Here is a 14220-nt window from a genome sequence, read left to right on the forward strand (position 1 = left end):
ATGGGCTAATAACTTTTGTACAATACCATAAAATGGAAATGAAAGAAAAATCAGGCAAAAATACAAGCCCCAATTGTTGTCAGAGTCAATGGCAAATCACTCTGTCAAATTGCTCTGAAAGTTTCTAAACACTTATTCTCAATTTTTGTATTTCATTCAGTACGGGTAATAGATAGCCAGTCTACATAACCCTCTTCCAGAGGTACTGCTTTAAATTACTAAAAGGCATTTGAAAAGTAGTTCACCTTTTTCCATGTTTGAACTCAAGGCAGTTGCTTGATTCTTGTATTTTCTCACTTCCGGATATGGCTACCAGTTCTAATTTGCTATTGAATTAATCCCACAGAGGGCTGGTTTTGAGGCTTGATGAAAATAAGCACTGCATACAGATTTCATATAAGCTGGTTATATTTTATTGGGACAAGCTAGAGGGTACATTTTTAGCAAAAGATAACAAGGCAAATTGGATTTGGGGCCAGTGAGGGTAGCCTTCTGTCCTCCCAGTTTTTCTCATAGGACCCTCAGTGTTGATGATATTGTTCTTGTTGAAGGGGTTTCTGCTAGGTGTTCAGAAGCACAGAGTAGAAGCTTACCGTAAAGCCTCTTATACTTCCAACCATGTCACCCTGAAATCCCAATATACTTAACTTGTTTGTAAATAAATAGTCACTTGGCTGTTATATCCTTATTCTGAACATAATTTTTTACCTCATTGTTCACATTTATACAAAAATAAGCATTAGTCATGCTCAGCCCCTTTTTGACACTGTAGCCATGAACAGTCTGTGAGCATGAGCATTCATTATCTCCTATCTTACAACGTCTAGAAGGTCTAAGTCCACAGGCTGTTCTGACTTTGAAACCTTATAGTCTAGGAATACTGAGGAATACATTCTTATAGTATTCAAATTACTTATGCTTTTGGTGGTGAAAATTCTGGAAAAAAAAGTGGGTTATTAGAACATGTTTCTAGTGGCCTTAAACTAATGAAGGTGTAATAGAGTATTTATGAATCATTTGAAGTGTGATTTTAAACATTTGTTGGTGCTTCTGTGTTAAAGAGCATTATGTTACACAGTGTCAGATTGATACAGAGAAGTATGAAAAGTGTTCCTTGGCAGCCAGGAGTTTATAATCTTGTAGAAAGAAGAAAAGTTAGAAGTTGGTTGACTGAAGTTCAAGGAAGTGTGTAAGTGTCAAATTAATAGATAGGACTGTATCACTCTGGGTCCAATCACGAGAGAGACCACACAATAATTTGAACATGGAAAGAATTATTGACTATAGCAGGAGAATGGAATAGTGAAGGATTAGCTAGTAGTAAAAAGTATATAGAACTCCAAAGAACATAGGAATAACAGAAATAAGGAGCAACTACTACCCCTAGGGCTCATATCTCAGCACCTAGGGAAGAGTCCTCCTTCCCCGAGAAGGGGAAGGTCCAGACCTTGTTGGACAGAGCATGGCTGTGGGTGACTGAATGACAGAGAAGTTGATGTGGTGCTGTATTGGTAGTATGTGCTGGACATCTGCTCCCTAGGGTGCTCGTAAAGTTGTTCACGGGGAGGTGTTAACTCCACTGCGAAACCTCCCAAGAAGAAAGTGTGAGGAAGCTGCTGGCTGCTGGGTATGCTGCTGGCCACCTTGCCTTATAGAAGCCTGGTGCTAGAGGAGCCTGTGAGCAAGGGCCCCAGAACCAGGAAGCAAAACAAAACTTTTCTACTACAATGTCTCTCCTGTGCCCTCTACTGATTAAGTTTAGCATCATGCCAACTGGCCAAAGAAAAATACTTGAAGATCCCAGATCTGTTTTCACAGTAGACAAAAAGGGTGAATTTGGAATTGAAAGACACTAAATCAGAAATCAGCACGGTAATGGTAATAGTGCTGCAGGAGCTCAGAGATCCTATCAGGTTATGACAGTTAAGGAAGAAGTACTATTTGAAAGAGCCCTTGTAACATGAGTAGGGTTTTTTTTTTTTAACTGAAAATGACTTAGGGCTTCCCTGGTGGCACAGTGGTTAAGAACCCACCTGCCAATGCAGGGGACAGGGGTTTGAGCCCTGGTCCAGGAAGATCCCATATGCCACGGAGCAACAAGGCCCGAGCACCACAACCATTGAAGCTCACGCGCTTAGAGCCTGTGCTCCGCAACAAGAGAAGCCACTGCAATGAGAAGCCTGCGCAGTGCAACGAAGAGTAAGTAGTCCCCGCTCGCTGCAACTAGAGAAAGCCCACGCACAGCAACAAAGACCCAATGCAATCAAAAGTAAATAAATAAATTTAAAAAAAAGAAAATGACTTACTGTTTTTCCTCATTAGAAAAATAGTACATGTTCATTTTATAAAAATTAGACAAGTATTTTTGTCTATAGTCTCTAGATAAAGAAGGGAAAAGCAGTCAGTTCTATTACCCATGAAGAGAACCATTGTTAATTGTTTTGACAAAATATGGCTAGATAGTGGATATAGTAGGGAGGAAAAGCTTTTTATGATGGTGCTTGCTGCTGCTTTTGTATCTTCGTTCACAGGAAAAAAAGTTGGCTTTGAAATATAATAATGCTAAATTATATAAACTAGCATTTTGAGGAACTTTCTGTCTTTGGCGTTAATGAGATTTATTTATGTAACTTCACATTTGTGAAAGAGACAAGTTTGTCAAATAGATAATTACTAGACATCACTTTCGTGCTCTTTAAGTGACCATTAGGAAGGTATTTTCTGTTGTAATCACACTGATGGAATGTTGTATCATAGAAGTCCATTGTGCTTGTCTCCTCTTTGCTCAAAGACTTCCATATGAATCCTCCTCTTCGGAATAGGGTTCTAGCAGACTTAATCTGAGAAAACAAATTGAAAACTGAATCTTGCCCTTTTTGAGATATGGGGATTAATTCCCCCAGATAGCAAAGGCTGCAGGATTCTCATGAAAGAGGAAGACTTTATTTTTTTTTAATTTAATTTCTATTTTATATTGGAGTATAGTTGATTCACAATGTTGTGTTAGTTTTGGGTGTACAGCAAAGTGATTCAGTTATACATAGTATATCCATTCTGAAAGAGAAAGACTTTATAATACCACATCAGTGTTTATTGGCATTTATTTTTTAAAAGTTAGACAGTAATTGTAGAGAATGAAACAAAGTTCTTGTGTATTAACCAATAACTGGCTCATGAATGATTAGGACATATAATGTTAGGCCTGTTTTCAGAGAAATATCCTATACTGCTAAATTCAGACTAGTTCCTGTTGACTTGTTGCCTTTTAACCAAGTTGGTACAAAGGTGAATTGTTTGCGTTCCTGTTTTTGATAAAATTAGGAAAACATTAAAACTTTAGTGTAAGTTTAGTTTTTATGCCTTTTAGATACAGTAAGCACTCATCCTCTGACCGTATATGAACAGTTTAGAACTGTCCAATTTGAACTTGTTGCAGTGATGGAAATGTTCTATATCTGTGCTATCCAATATGGCTAGTGTGATGAAGAAACAATTTTATTTTATTTAAATTCATTTATATTTAAATAGCCATATGTGGCTTAGTATGGCCTACCCATGTTGGATAGCACAGCTTACAGAATGGTGTGTTCATAAGGGAAAAAGTTTTAAAGATAAATAATTTGAAGATGACTTTAAGAGCAAATTCCCATTCAGGTGAAAGCAAGAAGCAGCAGAACTTAGCAGAGCCTAGCAAGGCATAATTTTAGACAGGATGCTGACCTCAGTCTGAGGATTATCCTTTAATTTGTAGACCAAAGTGTGCAACTTAAAAAAATCCCATAGGAGCCTAGAGGGTAAAATAAATGAACTCTTTTTTCTCTACCTGGCAAATACTTGTTCATCTTTCAAGGAGCTCTCTGAAAAATCTCTTTTCACTTCTGGACCACCCAAGCTACTGCTCCCTGGTTCCCTAGGAAATGGTAACAAAGCTTCCCCGTAATCCCGGCTTCCATTTTGTTTCTCCACAAAACTTCACATACAGCTAGATTAATGAACTAGAACAAGGCCAAGTGTATTAAAGAGTATATTGATGCAAAGAAACAAACATGAGCTCCTAGGTAACCATCTATAAGAGCCTTAAAATAAGAAAAATGGGTTAATAGAGATGATTTATTTTAAAATAAATTTCATTGAAAAAATTTCCATTCAGGGTTGGTCTGTCTACATTCTAGCACTTCATTTTCTCAAACTATCTTAACTTGATACTTTTTGAAGAATTTTTTACATCACTGAATTTTTTACAATCACTGATGTGATTACTAAAATTGGGTCAAGATCCATTTCTTCTTTTAAGGCATTTTTAAAAATGCATATCCCTTGGCGACATCTGTTTCTATAACTTACTACTCTCAGCTCGTTATAGTAAGCATTTGTTGAGCACATACGATGTGCCAAGCTCTGTACTATGTGCTGGGAGTACAAAAGCTAATAAGGCATAATTGCTGTCATTAGCAGTTTAGTCAAGTTGGGATTAAGGGAGAGGGAGGTAGGGGTAAAGGGAAACTTTTAAGTGTTCCCTTTTTTAAAAAAAATCTCTGTATGCAGTTTTTGGTTTTGGTTTTGTTTTTGGTTTTTTTTGCGGTACGCGGGCCTCTCATTGTTGTGGCCTCTTCCGTTGCGGAGCACAGGCTCCGGACGCGCAGGCTCAGCGGCCGTGGCTCACGGGCCCAGCTGCTCCGCTGCATGTGGGATCTTCCCGGACCGGGGCACGAACCCATGTCCCCTGCATCGGCAGGCGGACTCTCAACCACTGCGCCACCAGGGAAGCCCTGTATGCAGTTTGATACTGCTTAAGAATATTCTTTCTTTAAAAACTTGCTTCTCCTTTTAAAAACCTTTTTTTTTTTTAAATCAAAGAGAGAGGTTTTTGTCTCCCTGTCTTCACCGGATTATTTTATTTCATATCCTCCCATAAGTGGAATGCAGCCTCAGAATTCTTCCTGTCACAGCATACGGATGACATGACAGCCAGCCACTCTGGGTCATTCAGAGTAGCTCTGTGAGGTAAAGCCTGCTTGCCGTTTTTGACCTATAGATAGTACCTGGAGTATCATTCCCCCACTTTTTATGTATGGAAACTATCTGTCCTATGTCATTTATCAAGTCACAGTCACGCTCTTTCACAGATCATTTTGAAATGATAGAAATAATTTCTTACCCCTCTGTACTCATGCATTTGTTCAACAGGTATTTATCGATTGCATTGCATTGCATGTGCTGGGTTCTCTTGAACCATGAGTGGGGAAGTGAGGCATGTCACTTGTGGACTGAGACGGTTATGAGCCCATATGCACCCTCAGTCTCTCATTTTGGTGTGGTGGCTTGCTGAGGGAGTGGAACTTTAAGATGGCAGCAGCCTAGATCCGTAAATCACCTTAAGAAGAAGAACAAACTTCCTCAAGCTTAGTGTTCATTAGAAATTTTTGTTGTGTTAAACAATTGAGATTTTGGGATATGTTTGTTACCAGTGCATAGCCTAGCCCAGGCTAATTACAGGGTTGTTTTTAGTCTTTTGCTGTTATGACAGTGCTATTATGAATATTCTTATAATTTGTACATGTGCAAGAGTTTCTTGGATTTATATCCAGGAGTAAAATTGCTGAGTTGCACAATGTACAGTCAGTCAACTGTATAAGCTAATACCAAGTTGTTTTCTGAAGTAGTTTTACTGGTTTATACTCCTGCTAGCAGTGTATGAGAATTATCTTTGCTCTGCATCCTTGTTTTCAGTCAAGTATCTTAATTTTTGCCAATCTAGCTGTTAGATGGTATCTACAAATGGCCTTAATTTACATTTCCATATGAGACTGGGCTTGTTCTCATGTGTTTATTCACTGTTTGTTGTCTTCTATGAAATGCCTGTTCTTGTCATTTGCTCATTTTTTTACTGAATTGTTTGCCTTTTGCATATTTCTTTGTAGGAATTCTTTATTTATTGTTGATGCAGTTTTTGTCAGTTACTTTTGTTGCAGTTATACCCTGGTTTGTGGCTTGTCTTTTTATTCTATGGTGTACAATGTAGTCATATTTATCAATCTTTTCCTTTAGAGTCATGTGTTGTATAAAGATATTCTTCTGTATACAGATATTCTCGCATATAATCTTCTAAAAGTTAGAATTTTGCCTTTCACATTAAATCTTTAATTCATCTAAAATTTTTTTGGTATGATGCAAGGTAGGAATCTTTCTTCACCTGGATTCCCCAGAAAACAGAGCTTGAGGCTGAAGGCTTACATATCTTTACATTATTAGAAAGTATTTCCCCAGTGTAGGAAAAGGGGAGTGAAGTGGTAGCTAGAATGGCAGTGCAACTGATTGCTCAATCCCAGTGTATTGTCCCCCAGGAAGTTACACTATAAAGTCATTCACAGGATCATCCAACAGGATGAGAAAAATGATCTAAGGAGATGGGATCTATCTGTTTCATCACCATTCGTCATAGGTTCACTCCACAATTAACTCCCCTGCACTACCAGGTTGCATGTGTGTGGGTGCCACACTATCCCATGGCATTGTGTAGCTCAGAATGAAGAGGGGTGTTGTCATGTTGTGCCTGAATGAAAAAGTTGGCCACACCCAGTATAGAGCTGGTTGTTGGGATAGTAGCTTGAAAAGACAGGTAAAGCGAAATAAAAAGATTGGAAAAGTTGCATAAGTGGCATGGTGTAGGATCCATTTTTTCTTTAATAAAGACTTCATTTCACAGTGAGTATTTCTACATTATTCTTCAGGAATATCTTTGCTATGCTCTTGCTCTTCCGTATAGATTTTAGAATTAACTGTCCAATTTCTCACAAAACTCTCTTGGATCTTTGATTAGGATTGCTTTGAATCTATAGATTAGTTTGAGGAAATGTGGCATTTGTACATTATTGAGTTTTTAAATTAGTGACCATTAGTATCTCACCGTTTATTTAGGTCTTAATGTCTTTCAGTACATTTTTCCTCTCTATAAAGATTCTAGGTCCACAGTTCCCAAACTGTGCCATGGTGTCCTGGAGTACCCCACTGAGCTTAAAGGCACCATGGGATGTTTATTTATTTATTTATTTTTGAACTTTCTTTATTTGGCTGTGTTGGGTCTTCTTGCCATGGGCTTTCTCTAGTTGCAGCGAGTGGGGGCCACTGTTCGTTGCGATGCGCGGTCTTCTCATGGCGGTGGCTTCTCTTGTGGTGCACGGACTCTAGGCATGCAGGCTTCACTAGTTGTGGCATGCGGACTCAATAGTTGTGGCTCATGGGCTCTAGAGTGCAGGCTCAGTAGTTGTGGCGCACGGGCTTAGTTGCTCCGTGGCAAGTGGGATCTTCCTGGACCAGGGATCGAACCCGTGTCCCCTGCACTGGCAGGTGGATTCTTAACCACTGCGCCACCAGGGAATGGATGGACACATTGTGACACAATGTGAACTTCTAGCTCTAGGAAGTCCCACGTTTCAACATTAGATTGTGATACATTTGATAAAGTCTATCTTTGTGAAATGGTTGCTGAGATTAGAAGTATGAAAATCAATATGGAACAGGAAATGAGGGTGTGTGGGGTCCGAGGTTTCAGAGGTTGTGCATGCTTACCTAATGTACCTGAAAGAGAAAGAAAAGTTTTTTGTTTTTTTTTTAATTCAATTGCTTTTTCCAGTAGTTACTAAGTTTTTAGGATGAGTGAATGATAAATACTAATGAAGTTGTTTGGACCTAACTACTAAATAGTAAATGAAACTGTTAGGAATGTCTTTTGGCTTAGAGGTGCTATGAAATGATTACTGAGAATAGTATGGGCACCATGAACTAAGCAGGTTTGGAAATTTCTGTCCTAGGAACTTCAGACTTTTTAATGGTATTATAAATGGTATCTTCCCCCTCCCGACATTTCATTTTCTGTTTAGTGTGCACAAATGCAGTTGAATTTTGTGTATTCCTCTTTATCCTGCAACTTTGCTAAATTTGTGTTTATCCTAATAATTCATCATAGTTTTGTTTGCATTTTGTAGACAGTCTTATTATTTGCAATTAATGACACTTGTTTCTTCTTGTTTAGCAAAATGCTGCAGGAAAAGGAATAAAGGGTAATAAAAAATTGTTAATTTACAAATGTACAAAACAAGATATGTTCAGAGAAGTCTAACTTTTAACTCAGTCCCTTCCATTTTATTCTTCCCCCCCACAAAGCAACCATAAAAAAAATTATGGTTTATCCTTCCATTAAAAAAAGTAATAATAACCGTGTGTGTGTGTGTGTTTTTGTGTTGATACACCTTTTTTTCTCCTCTTAGGTAAATGGTAGCATACCAGACATACATTTTTCCCTCATCTTGCATTTTCATCAGTAGTATATCCTGAGATTACTCCATGGCAATGTATCCAGTGGTTTCCTCCTTCATTTTTACAGCTTCATAATACTTTAGTGTGTGATATACCATAGTTAATTCAAGCAGTCCCCTATTTTTGGCCATTTGAGATGCTTCCTGTCTTTTGCTGTTATAGATAATACAACAGTAACAGTCTAGTGTATATGTTTATTTGTATTGTATTTTTGTTGGTGTGTCTTTGGGATAGGTTGCTAGCAATGGGGTGTCTGGGTCTGTACTTTTTTTTTTTTTTTTTCCGCTACACAGCTTGCAGGATCTTAGTTCCCCAACCAGGGGGTGAACCCAGGCCACGACAGTGAAGCACAGAATTCTAACCACTGGGCCACCAGGGAAACACCTGCCGCCTGCCATGGGTCTGTTCTTTTTAGACACTATGTTTTACTGCTCTCCTATGAAATTAAAAGTCACAGATTATTTACTTTATCCTCTTTTCAGGGAAAAATCAATATAATGCCTTACTCTACTTCCCTAAATCAATTTTGGGAGGAAAATTAATATATAATGGAAAAAATAGAACTAACAGGAAAACTTTAATAAAATAATATTTCCATTTGTAAATACTTGATCACAGCAACTTTAAAAGTATGAAGTGATCATAGGCCTGTATCTAATACTCATAGGTTCAGTCACAGTGCAATCTCATGCAGGTGTACTGCTTTGATGATTCAACAAGCATGAGTGCATTGCTTTCAGTGACATGATATTCCAAATGATGAATAAACTTCTTGGTAAAACTGAGCAAAACAAAGTGTAAGCTCTTCTTGATTTCATAGTGGTTACATACCTGGAAAATTCAGTGTGTGTTAAAACTGTGTAAAAAGTGTCTTTTATGTATAAAATAGAACTGTGCTCTAGGTTCGGGTAATTTTATATATATGTCTTTTTAGTTATAAATCAGAGCATGGTGGAACGTTCAAGAGTTGTGAAGACTTGTTGGCACGTTGCAGAATATTGGTATTAGTGACCTCTGCTCACTACTGATAGAACCCCTTTTCATTCCTGTTAGTGTTTATTTGTGATTTCTTTGTTCCTTGGTTAATTTTGCCAGAGGTATCATTAGTTTTGTCTAAGACTCAACTTTTTAGCTTTATTGATCTTCTCTATTGTATGATAGCCTTACATTCAGCAGTTTCTGCTTTTATCTTAAATTATTATTTTTCTTCCTACTTTCTTTGGGTTTATTTTGCTATTTTTGTTTTTTTTTGTTTTGCTTCTTAGGTTGGATGCTTAAGTCATTAATTTTTGGTTCTTTTTTAAAGTAAAAATTCAGAACTGTAGGTGTCATTAAGTGCTTTAATCACATCTTGCAAGGTTGTTTTCTGTGTGCGGTAAAATATACATAACATAAAATTTACCATTCTTTTAGGTGTGTAGTTCATTGGCATTAAGTACACTCACAGTGTTGAGCAACTCCTACCATTATCCATTTCCAACACTTTTTCATCATCCCAAATACAAACTCTACCAATTAAACAATAACTCCCTATTTCACAAACCCCCCACCCCAGGCCCTGGTGACCTCTATTCTACTTTATGTCTCTATTGAATTTGACCACTCTGGATACCTCATATACGTGAAATTATACAGTATTTGTCCTTTTGTCTGGCTTATTTTACTTAATGTTTTCATAGTTCATCCTTGTTAGAGCATGTATCAAATTTCATCTCTTTTTAAAGGGAAATAATACTCTACAGTATATATACACCACATTTTGTTTATCCTAATCCTGCAAATTTTGATACATAGTTTTTCATTCTCATTCAATTCTAAGTATTTTCTCATTTCCATTATGATATCTTTTTTTTTAACCATAAGTTTTTAAGAGGTGTTTTATATTTACAAACTCATGGAGTTTTTTCCTAGTTACCTTTTTGTTATTGATTTCCAACTTAATTGATTTTGGTTAAAAGTATATAGTGATTCCAATCTTCTGGAAATTTTCTTTCTCTCAAAATGTATTTATTTTAACCATATTCTTGAAAGATAGTTTTGTTAAATCTGCAATTTGTGTTTGCCGCTTTTTCTCTCAATACATTGAGGATATTCCAGTGTCTTGTTGCTTTCATTGCTATTATCAAAAAGTAAGCTGACAGTCCAACTGCCACTTCTGTGAGGTTTATCCTTTTTTCTCCTTTGATGTTAAGAACTTTATCTTAATTTCACTATGTTTTGTCTTCACTTTGATGTGCATAGATTACATTTTATCCTGCTTTTGATTCATTAGGTTTCTTCAACTTACAGATTTGTGTCCTTCATCGGCCTTAGAAATTTCTCACCCCCAATTTATCTGGTGAGTGAGTCCCTCATTCATTCTGTCATCTCCTTCTGGAACTCCAAATAGATGTATCTTAGACCATCTAGCCTACTCATTTTACTTTTCTTTTATATTTTCTATCTCTTTGTCTTTTGTGCTGCATTCTAGGTACTTTCTTCGTATATATCTTCCTGTTCATTAACTCTCTCTTTTACTGAGTCCATGCTGCTCTTTACTTCAAATGTCAATTTTTAATTTTCAGGTATTATGTTTTTTCTTACTGAAAGTTCTGTATGGTTGTTTTTCACATTTGCTTTTTTTCTGCTTTCATATTTGAGCTTCTTGTACATGTTCTGTGTCAGATTATTTCACATCTGTTTCACCAGTCTGTTTTGGTTAGTTCTCAGTCACAGTGTGTTGTTTGTTTTTCCCTATGAGCTGCTCCTTTTCATTAGAATTTGATCTTTGGGTATATTTTGAGACCTGTGTTGAAGTTGTTTTCTCCCAAGGAGGCTTTATATTTGATTCTGTCATTCACTAGGGAGTGCTACCAACACGGCCACATTCAATTAAACCTGTTTGGGATGTGGGGGGACCTCATGGGTGGCATGAATTCAGACCACAAGCGTGCATTTTGTTGTTAGGATTTCTCAGGGATTCCCCATTGCCTGCACTTCTGTTGTTATTACTGGGCTCAAAATGCTTAAGGTTTTCTCATTCCCTTCTGTGCAAAGGGATTTATTCCTGATTTACTCTTATATAGATTATAGCTAGCCTTCTGTGGGAGGGACTCCAATTTTGGCAGACTCTGGGTTTTATCACCTGTCCCCTGTGGCAGCCATCATAGTAGAACTTTAGTCAGAAGTCCCTTGAGAATACCTGGATTAGTAAATTGCTTACTCTCTTGTTCCTGATTTCACTTTGCTTTGCACCATATGGAAACATCCCTTTCCTCTTAACTAGCTTATCCATGCATATTTAAAGATTTGTTACATTATCCAATCCTTTATTTATTTGAGTTTGAAGCAAAGTTTCTTTTTATTTTCCTTTATTCTTTACCAGTGCCCCAGTTGTTTTCTACTTTGCTATTGATAGACTTTGCTACTGATAGGCTTTGCTACTGATAGACCTGATGTTACGGCCATTGCCACCAAATGAAAACACTCCTTTCTTACTGATTTGTGAACTTCCCTTTCATAGTGTGTGTTGTCCATCCACTTAAGGTGATTTGGGATATTTTCATTAATGCTTTTGCTCTCAAAGGCATTTGAGGCTTTTTTGGAGAGACTCAGGGTCAGTGATGTTGGGACTCTTAGAGCTGATTGAGAGATTGTTTGATGTCTTATAGTGTTGTATTACTATATTCATAAGGTACTAAAAAATTAAGGTTTGTTTGGTATTTATATAAAATGTAAGTAAAAAATATAAAGCAAAATTGTGCTTTTAAAATCATGTTTTTCAGTAGTATGTGGTTTGTACTTGGAGTACCATAGATGATCTGAGTGAATTATAATAAATTTAGTAATTTCTCCTAGTTGGACTGGCTGGTTCCAGACACCACTCCTTTTTTCATTTCTGTTGTGTATTTAGCTTCCCCTCATCTTCTTCAGTAGACAATTGAGGAATTGTTTGTCTTTGAGTTGTGTCACAATTAAACAATGGTCCTGTTAGAAGAGTACAGTGTGTTTTGGGCATGCTTTTTGTTTCGCCTACTTGTTTTTCACTGAAAAGTAGCAAAAAGTGAAAGGTTTTGGAGAGAGGCATTCCTTATCATTTTGCCCTTTTTTATAAAACATTTTTGTGTAATGGTGGAGCAAAACATTGGTAAATCAGTATTTTATAATGAATTGTTTTTATGTTCTTTGTTGTTTCTGCTAAAATATAAGATGTAAAGAACCTTATCACATCTTCACTTGGTGCTTCTTAGCCATTTGACACTGTCAGTAGAAGCAATAAAGAAAAAAATACACTGCCTTATGGAAAAGTTGAAGACTAAGGCTATGAATTGGCTATTAGGGGAAAAGTATAAATCTTTCCAAAGATATTTTTGTTAATATAGGGTAGTTTATATGTTGTCTAGTGAAATGCTGTTTGATACAAGAAAGTTGAGGAAAAACAGTATTTCATCTGGGTACAGAGTGTACTACTGTAAGTCAGTACACATTATTGTCTGATACATGGAAGGATTTGTGTTAAAGGAAATAGTAATATGGTATAATAGTAGTAGTAGCAAAAGCAGTAGTAGTATAATCCCTGCTTTTTAAAAAAATTTTTATTTTATATTGGAGTATAGTTGATTTACAGTGTTGTGTTAATTTCAGGTATATAGCAAAGTGATACAGTTATATGTATACATATATCCATTCTTTTTCAGATTCTTTAACCATATGAGTTATTACAGACTATTGAGTAAAGTTCCCTGTGCTATACATTAGATCTTTGTTCATTATCTATTTTTATATAGTAGTGTGTATATGTTAATCCTAAACTCTTAATTTATCCCTCTTCCTCACCTTTCCCCATTGGTAACCATAAGTTTGTTTTCTATTTCTGTGAGTCTGTTTCTGTTTTGTAAAAAAGTTCATTTGTATTATTTTTTAGATTCAAATATAAGTGATACCATATGATATTTGTCTTTCTCTGTCTGACTTACTTCACTTAGTAATGATAATCTCCAGGTCCACCCATGTTGCTGCAAATGGCATTATTTCATTCCCTTCAATGGCTGAGTAATATTCCATTGTATACATGTACCACATTTTCTTTATTCATCCGTTGATGGACATTTAGGTTGCTTCCCTTTCTTGGCTACAGTAAACAGTGCTGCAATGAACATTGGGGTATATGTATCCTTTTGAACCATGGTTTTCTCCAGATATATGCCCAGGAGTGGGATTGCTGGATCATATGGTAGTTCTATTTTTAGTTGTTTAAGGGACCTCCATACTGTTCTCCATACTGGCTGTACCATTTACATTCCCACTAACAGTGTATGAGGGTTCCCTTTTCTCCACACCGTCTCCAGCACTTATTGCTTGTAGGCGTTTTGATCATGGCCATTCTGACTGGTGTGAGGTGATACTTCACTATAATTTGCATTTTTCTAATAATTAGCCATGTTGAGCATCTTTTTTTCTTTTTTAATATTTATTTATTTATTTGACTGCATTGGGTCTTATTTGAGGCACATGGGATCTTCGTTGCCACTTGTGGGATCTTTAGTTGAGGCATGTGGGATCTAGTTCCCCAAACTGGGATAGAACCCGGGCCCCCTGCATTGGGAGCTTGGAGTCTTAGCCACTGGACCACGAGGGAAGTCCCTTGAGCATCTTTTCATGTGCCTCTTGATCATCTGTACATCTTCTTTGGAGAGCTGTCTATTTAGATCTGCCTTTTTTTTTTTTTTTCTTTTTCTTTTGGCAGTGCCATGCGGCTTGCAGGATCTTAGTTCCCCAACCAGGGATCAGACCTGTGCCCCCTGCAATGGAAGTGCAGAGTCCTAACCACAGGACTGCCAGGGAATTCCTCTGCCCATTTTTTGATTGGGTTGTTTGTTTTTTTAGATATTGAGCTGCATGGGCTGTTTATACATTTAGGAGATG

General features: G+C 37.0%; 1 protein-coding gene across 6 annotated transcripts in view; it reads left to right on the plus strand.

Annotated features, from left to right (window-relative positions):
* PAK2 (p21 (RAC1) activated kinase 2) overlaps positions 1–14220 on the plus strand; it is an 87958-nt gene that overhangs the window by 24239 nt on the left and 49499 nt on the right. Inside the window, exon 1 of one of the 6 annotated variants that reach the window (XM_029213780.1) lies at positions 902–2199. The exons of 4 other annotated variants lie outside the window; for them this stretch is intronic. The gene's annotated coding sequence lies outside the window, so the exon portion shown is untranslated. Of the gene's footprint in view, positions 1–901; positions 2200–8702; positions 8717–14220 lie in introns of those variants that run through there. One more of the 6 variants, XM_029213781.1, reaches the window with a different exon arrangement.

This window comes from Monodon monoceros, unplaced genomic scaffold, assembly GCF_005190385.1.
Source record: "Monodon monoceros isolate NGI ecotype Baffin Bay Population unplaced genomic scaffold, NGI_Narwhal_1 Super_Scaffold_11, whole genome shotgun sequence".
Taxonomy (NCBI): domain Eukaryota; kingdom Metazoa; phylum Chordata; class Mammalia; order Artiodactyla; family Monodontidae; genus Monodon; species Monodon monoceros.